We start from the raw sequence: 6,975 nt of genomic DNA on the forward strand, positions 1-6,975 counted from the left end.
CAAAGCATACAAGACACGCAAAGCACACAAGACACGCAAAGCATACAAGACACACCATCAAGCAAATGCAATATTCACACACACATAGTCACAGTCACACAAAAAGTCAGCCAAAACAGAGTCACAGTCACACACAGAGTCAGCCAACACATAGAGTGACAGTCACACACAGAGTCAGCCAACACACACAGTCACAGTCACACACGCACAGTCAGTCAGTCACACACACACACACAGACACACACACAGACACACACACACGACACAGTAACAACCAGTCACACACACAAGACAGAACACACACAGTCAGTCACACACACAAAACATACACAGCCAGTCAGTCACACACACTCAAGACACAGTAACAGTCAGTCACACACACAAGACATAGAACACACACAGTCAGTCACACACACAAAACATACACAGCCACAGACACACACAGTCAGTCAGTCACACACACAGAGTTAGATGATTATGCCACCTAAGATGTTTTGTATGAATTCAAAAATCAGCTTCATATTAAGAACTGCATCACCTGGATCAAATGTGTCTCCCCCAATAGCGGCCATAACTTGATTGAAGAATAGAGCAACCGTCGGCAGAAAGAAGAACAAAATAGTTAGCATGGACTGCGAATAGAGAAAGAGACTCCAAGAAATAACAAGTTACTCAAGGCAATTACATGTTCATTAGCGATTGGAGGAAGTCCACCGAGGTAAACACGCCGAGCATGCCGAGTAGCCTAAGAAAAGAGTGGTCAGACATATGCATTACAGAACAAGAAAAATCTCAAGCACAAAGAAAAAGATCAAGCATACCTACTGTGTCATGGCAGTGGCTGCATAGCAAGTGGATCGATGCAAAGAGAAGAAAGAATTAGGAAGTAATAACAAAACATTTTGAATAATAAAGAAGTGTTAAAGTTAGTACGACCGACCGATAACATCATTATTTATGCTGCATAGCAAGTGGATCAGGTGGGTTCATGCTGCCATCACCAAATAAACTGCAAATCAGAGTGAACCTGGTTGCTTTGTGATGACAGAATGGACTATACACGATTTGACTACTAGCTACACTGAATCATAAAAGGAGCACACTAGTCACCTGTCCTAGGGCGGATAAATTGAACATGTTTGAGAGCATGTTCGGAAACATCCCAGGATCAGCAGCAAGAAGTTCTGGTAGCTGACCTACAATGCATCAACAGAGGGGCAAAATGCATTTCAGCAAACCATATAAAAATAAAACAATCAAAAGAATACCTCTCCCGACATTGCTTGCCTACCTTGCAATGAGATCATTCTGGCGGTCCATAGTTGTTTACAAGGTCAATAATTTTGTCATCTTCCTGTAGAAAAATATCATCAATATAACTATAAAATGTGCAAAAGCTTTTTTTTCTTGAGCAAAGTCAGAGTGCAATTAAAAACCTCTTGAGTCCAAGGACCTTTGACGCACTGTTAAAAAACCTTCTGCCATGGATGTAAACACTGCATCTCCGTCCTACCCGGAAATAATTCAGCTGCGAAGGTAGATACTGACACAATATGTGAGCTCACCACACTTGCATATACAGAACAACGTCCAAAGAAGTATGGCGTTACTATATAACTAGCTAAAATGCATAATGTATTACCAACCGTGAGATAAATATTGTGTACAAAACTGGAAGGGGTTAAATTCGAGAGGGATTACCATACAAACACAGACCAAGTTGATAGGAAATCTACGGCTTCAGTTCAAACACCAGAAGCACACCATCAGAACAACCATATAACAAAACAAATTAGCCATCATGAAAACCTCCATCCACCCCTGGATTCTACACATTCTAAGCACAATCATCATACTTGATGCAGGAAAATATAGAGCAATGCATTGAAGAATGTCCAAAGGGCAATGGTACTACCAACTACAAGGTATGTAGGTCAAAAAATGACATGCCCATGACCTTATTAAACAGAAATATCCATGCATTATGATGTGCCAATAGGTAATTATGGAGCGCTTGCACAATGACACAGTCACAGTCAACACACAAACACACACACAATCAGTCATAAAATGACACACAGTCACAGTCAACACACAAACACACACAATCAGTCATAAAATGACACACAGTCACAGTCAACACACAAACACACACATACAGTCAGTCATAAAATGACACACAGTCACAGTCAACACGCAGACACACACACAGACACAATGGAGCGCTTGCACACAAGAAACAAGAAACAGACAAAGAAACACATACACATACAGTCAGTCACACACACAAACAGTCAGTCACACAAACAGAGTCATGGTCACACACACAGTCAGACACAATGGAGTGCTTGCACACAAGAAACAGACAAAGATACGATGAAACTAATCGAAGACATGAGAAAAAGTAAACTGTTTGTTCAAGCTTCCCGTTCAAAAACTTCAACTCTGCATTATTTTAGTTTATATAGCTTCAATTCCAAATCTCTCTCTGCATTACCCAACTACAAGCCAGGAGGTCACTACTGTTATATAAACAAAGACGAGTGTAAGAGAGACAGAGCAAATTAGGAGGTACCTTTTCTTTATCACCAAATTTCAAAGTCTGCACGTACCAATATTGTATTTTGTGTCACAAGATGAACCTAAAGAGCCCACTAGGAAAATAATAAAATCAACAAATCAAATGAATCATGGAGAACATCATGTAGAATAGTAGTAGTCCGACAAATCCAAAGAAATTCAAGTATATATGTAGATAATCAGAGCTTATGTACATGCAAACCTTTCCCTCCCATAAGGTTATAAATTTGCTAGCTGAAGATCAAATTTGATTACCTTGGTTGGTAAAATAGAAAGCGAAAGGAACCCTGAGCAGTCCTTGGCATACCAGTTTGTATGACTGTAGAGGTGAGCTAAAATTAGAATAATGAGCTGTTCAGATCAAGATGGCCCTCAGAATCAGCTGTCTTCTATTTATGCTTTTAGTCATCATGACCAATTAGTCTTGGAATTGCCAAAATATTTCTGGTGCCATAGACATCTAACTTCTTTCTCAAAGAAATATTCCAATAGAATTATCTGTCCTGGAAAGACATACTATCAACATGAATACTTGTGAAGTGAACAAGGAAAACATGGCTAAATAAGCATTTTGAGACTACAGACATCAACATCGCAAAATGTAAAAAACATATTCCAATGATTCTTTGTAGAATTCTCAGTCCTGGAAAGAGTACCATACTATCAGCATGAATACATAATCTTGTGAAGTGAACAAGGAAAACATGACTAAATAAATGTTTTGGGACTATGGACATCAGCATCACAAAATGTAAAAAACATAAATATACCTCGCTGTAAGCAAACCCAACCCATCAGTGTCGGTAGCAACACAAGGAAGAGCAAATGTGACATGTCTATGTCCTACCTGAAATACTTAGAAAAGCTTATTCCGGTGACTGGACATCAGTAATACAAAAAAAGAATATGATATCCACATAAGACATAACGAAACATATCACAAAAAAAATGTATTGCCAAACACCACGGTAAACATGATTATTATGATACAAAAAATAAGGAACAAAAAGGGAAAATGGTGCTATGATGAGTGAGTGAGATAAATAAGATAGGCATGGAATGCATTGGATGCCAAATCGGCCACGCAAAGGAGTGGAAGCCAAGCAAGTGAGTGTTACAAGAGTCAAACATTTCTGCTCAGCCTATCATCATCTATCAGCAGGAGAGAAGCCTGACCAGTGCATGTCTCTCGATCCCTGCCTGCTCGAAACGGCCTACATGGTTTGCATCCCTGAACACATCCCCATATATGAGGAGACATCATTGGAACACAAGCAAAGCATGAAGAAGAAACCAATTGGACAGACCATATAAGCAGTAACACAATCATAATCACCCATCTAAGCAGTCAAACACATAGTCACACACAAACAATGGAGCGCCTTGCACATATGAAATGGACAAAGAAACATACATAGATAGGGGCACATCACACACACAGTCAGACACACACAATGGAGCGCTTGCACACAAGAAACGGACAGTGTCATATAAACTCAAGGCAAATCTATAAGAGATGTGGTTAATAACTTGAATAAAACACATCATAGCTAGTATATACTAACACATAAGTGATCACAACCTCAAAAGGGAATAAAGAACCGTAGAAATGTATTGTCGAACACCATGGTAAATGATTATGATAAGAAAAATTGACGGCATCAATGTTCATACACACACAAAATAAATACCACTTACGAACAAAACCTACTTGCATTGAACATAGATTAAATAAAAAAATTAGCAGATTTACACTATATTAGGTCACAACCAGGTTATAAACAAACATAGCATAAAATCTATATGCAATCCAAATCCTAATCACGCACAGGCTTCCCAAGTGCATGGCATGGCATACATAGCGACTAATACAGAAGTTAGCATTCTCGATATTTTAACCAGTGAGTACAAAATTTGCTCCAAGTTGATGCCATAAAATTTAACAGGACAAGCAAAAGGGGCGTGGCAAAAGTGAGCAGCATTGATAAAAAATATGTGATGAACGTGCTTTCACAAATAAATAAATTCCGCTCACAACAGAATTATATGCCCAGGTGTCAATGAAATAATTCTGGAGTTATGCTATGCAATCTAGAACGAAGTGTAGGGGGGACTAACTAGCAGCACCTCATCTAGTACTCGTATGAAAATGGAAATAACAACGGGAGGAAACCTTGTCCAACAGTAGCAGCAGCAGGTGTTCAATTAGTCAGGCACTCTGCTCTGCCTGCCTGCAAGAAATGGCACCCACGGCCTACATGATTTGCACCCCTGAACACACATCATCATCTATGGGAACACAAGCAAAGCATGATAGAAAGTACAGTAATAACCAGTTGAAAAGAACAGAAACAAGCAGTAACACCCATCAGAACAACCGTAACTAATCACCCCTGCATCAAGGATGAGAGCACACACGCCTGCAGAAAGTGAAACAAGCTAGCACGACGGTGGGCGAACCAAGCTAGTACAATCAGAATCGACAAAGGAACCAGAGTATCAAAGGGCATGTCTCTGACGGACGAACACGAACACGTACAAGCTAGTCGTTGAGATCTGAAAACAACCGACGAGGTGACGGAGCCTAGGAACCCAGTTGAACTAGCACGACAAACCTCTCTGTCTCCCCATTTCCGGCCGTAACCCAATTTCAAAACCAAGACCCGACCGTTCCTGTAACACTCGCGCTGACACCGAACACGAAACGCAAGTGCACGCAGAAATTTCTCAATCGCAAACCAGACGTAGACCCTCGACGAGACGAACCAAGAACACGCGAGCGCATCGGGGCGACGGCGAGAGGGAGGAAAAACGGACGACGGCGAGGACGAGCAGAACCAAATCAGAAGAAGCGACTCTGAACTGATGAACGGCGGGGACGAGCAAAATCAACTCGGAAGCGATTCTAAACCGACGAATCGAGCACGAGCAGAACCAAATCAGACGCGACTCTACACGAACGAACGGCGGAGAGAACGAGCAAAATCAAATCAGGCGGGACTCTCTATCTAAACCGGCGACGGCGAGGACGAGCAAAACCAAATCCAGACGCGGTTCTAAACGGACGAATCGACCGAGCGAGGACGGGCAAGATGAAATGCGACTTGAGGAGGACAGAGGCACGACCCGGATGAAGAGAGGAGGAGGAGGAGGATGAGGAGCAAACCGGGCAGAGCGCGGCGAGGAGGGGAACGACACGGCGCGGACGAAGAGTGGAGGAGCAGCAGACCTGCCAGAGCGCGGCAAGGAGGAGAAAGGCTCGGCCCGGACGCAGAGTGGAGGAGGCGCGGACCTGCCAGAGCGTGGCGAGGAGGCGAGAGGCGCGGCCCGGGAGAAGAGAGGAGGAGGAGCGGACCGGGCAGAGCGCGGCGAGGACGCGAGAGGCGCGGCCCGGACGAAGAGGGGAGGAGGAGGAGCGGGCTGGCCAAAGGGCGTGGCTTTATAGCCGGGGCAGAGGCGGTGGCGCCAGCCAGGGCAGAGGCGGTGCCGGACACGGCTTCGGCGAGCAGGCGTGGCGTGGTGGCGGAAGTAAAGAAGGAAAGTGGAGCGTGGAGGGCGTGGGTTCAGGCCGGATCCGGATCGGGTGGGCAGCCGAGGGCGGCGGCGGTGCTTCCCGTTGGGGATTTGGGGGAGGACAGGGGAATTTCCTTTTTCTAGGGTGGACACGGGGATTTCTATAGTAGCGATCGTGCCGTGCCGTGTTTTTTTAGGGGAGTCCCTACTGTGTCTTAGAAATTTATTTTAGTACGCTATATATTGGCATAGGAGTACTTATACTTACCATGTTAGGGCGTCTCAAATGATGATCCATAAAACGGACATGGTATTCGTCCTTGGACACCAACCTTTATATGGGAGTCAGCTATTAGCCAACCAGGCATGTGTGCATTTCAAACCGTATTTAAACAAACCGGACTAAATGCGTGCAAATTGGACGATTTTAATGTTAATCGCACGAAAATCTTTACATTTCTGACATATTTCGTTAAATAAAAGCTACTGGACTTAAACCTAGTATAAATCTAAAGCGGCGCACGCCCTCCGAGTCCTTATTCTCCTCGTCCGTGCCCATGTCGAGCGGCTGTGTCCGGACTGTCTGGCAACCAATTGAACCATGCGGAGTGAAGGTGTGGTCGCTAGCAAGTAAGAGTAGGACATGGGACATGGATCGCCTCACGGGATTCGAGGCCTTGCCGCCTCCCACGCCCCACTCCTCCTTGTCAGAGTTTGTAGCCTGCCCGTCACCGATGCACACGTGAGGTCGATGATGAACGTGGACAGACCGGCCTCGTCGTGGAATCAACACCCTCGAAGCATCATTGGTGGCACGAAAGATGTGCAGTTGCCAGCATCCTTGTCCACGACCGCCTATGCAGCCTCCGTGTCTGACAGCGT

At 44.1% G+C, this 6,975-nt stretch overlaps 1 long non-coding RNA gene across 6 annotated transcripts; it reads right to left on the reverse strand.

The window, feature by feature from the left end:
• Positions 1-345: 345 nt before the first annotated feature.
• LOC123105696 (uncharacterized) lies at positions 346-6,153 on the reverse strand. Of its 6 annotated transcripts, none has more exons than XR_006450980.1 (9): positions 3,351-6,153; positions 2,576-3,083; positions 1,437-1,528; positions 1,292-1,354; positions 1,111-1,196; positions 941-1,009; positions 822-841; positions 686-745; positions 346-574 (listed from the first exon to the last, which is right to left on the reverse strand). It is a non-coding gene; the product is annotated as an uncharacterized lncRNA (long non-coding RNA). The 6 variants fall into 6 exon arrangements; XR_006450981.1 differs by having other exon boundaries at positions 361-574; positions 2,576-2,654; positions 2,836-6,138; XR_006450982.1 differs by having other exon boundaries at positions 361-574; positions 2,576-2,642; positions 2,836-6,136.
• Positions 6,154-6,975: the final 822 nt, after the last annotated feature.

The sequence above is a fragment of the Triticum aestivum genome, chromosome 5A (assembly GCF_018294505.1).
Source record: "Triticum aestivum cultivar Chinese Spring chromosome 5A, IWGSC CS RefSeq v2.1, whole genome shotgun sequence".
Classification (NCBI taxonomy): domain Eukaryota; kingdom Viridiplantae; phylum Streptophyta; class Magnoliopsida; order Poales; family Poaceae; genus Triticum; species Triticum aestivum.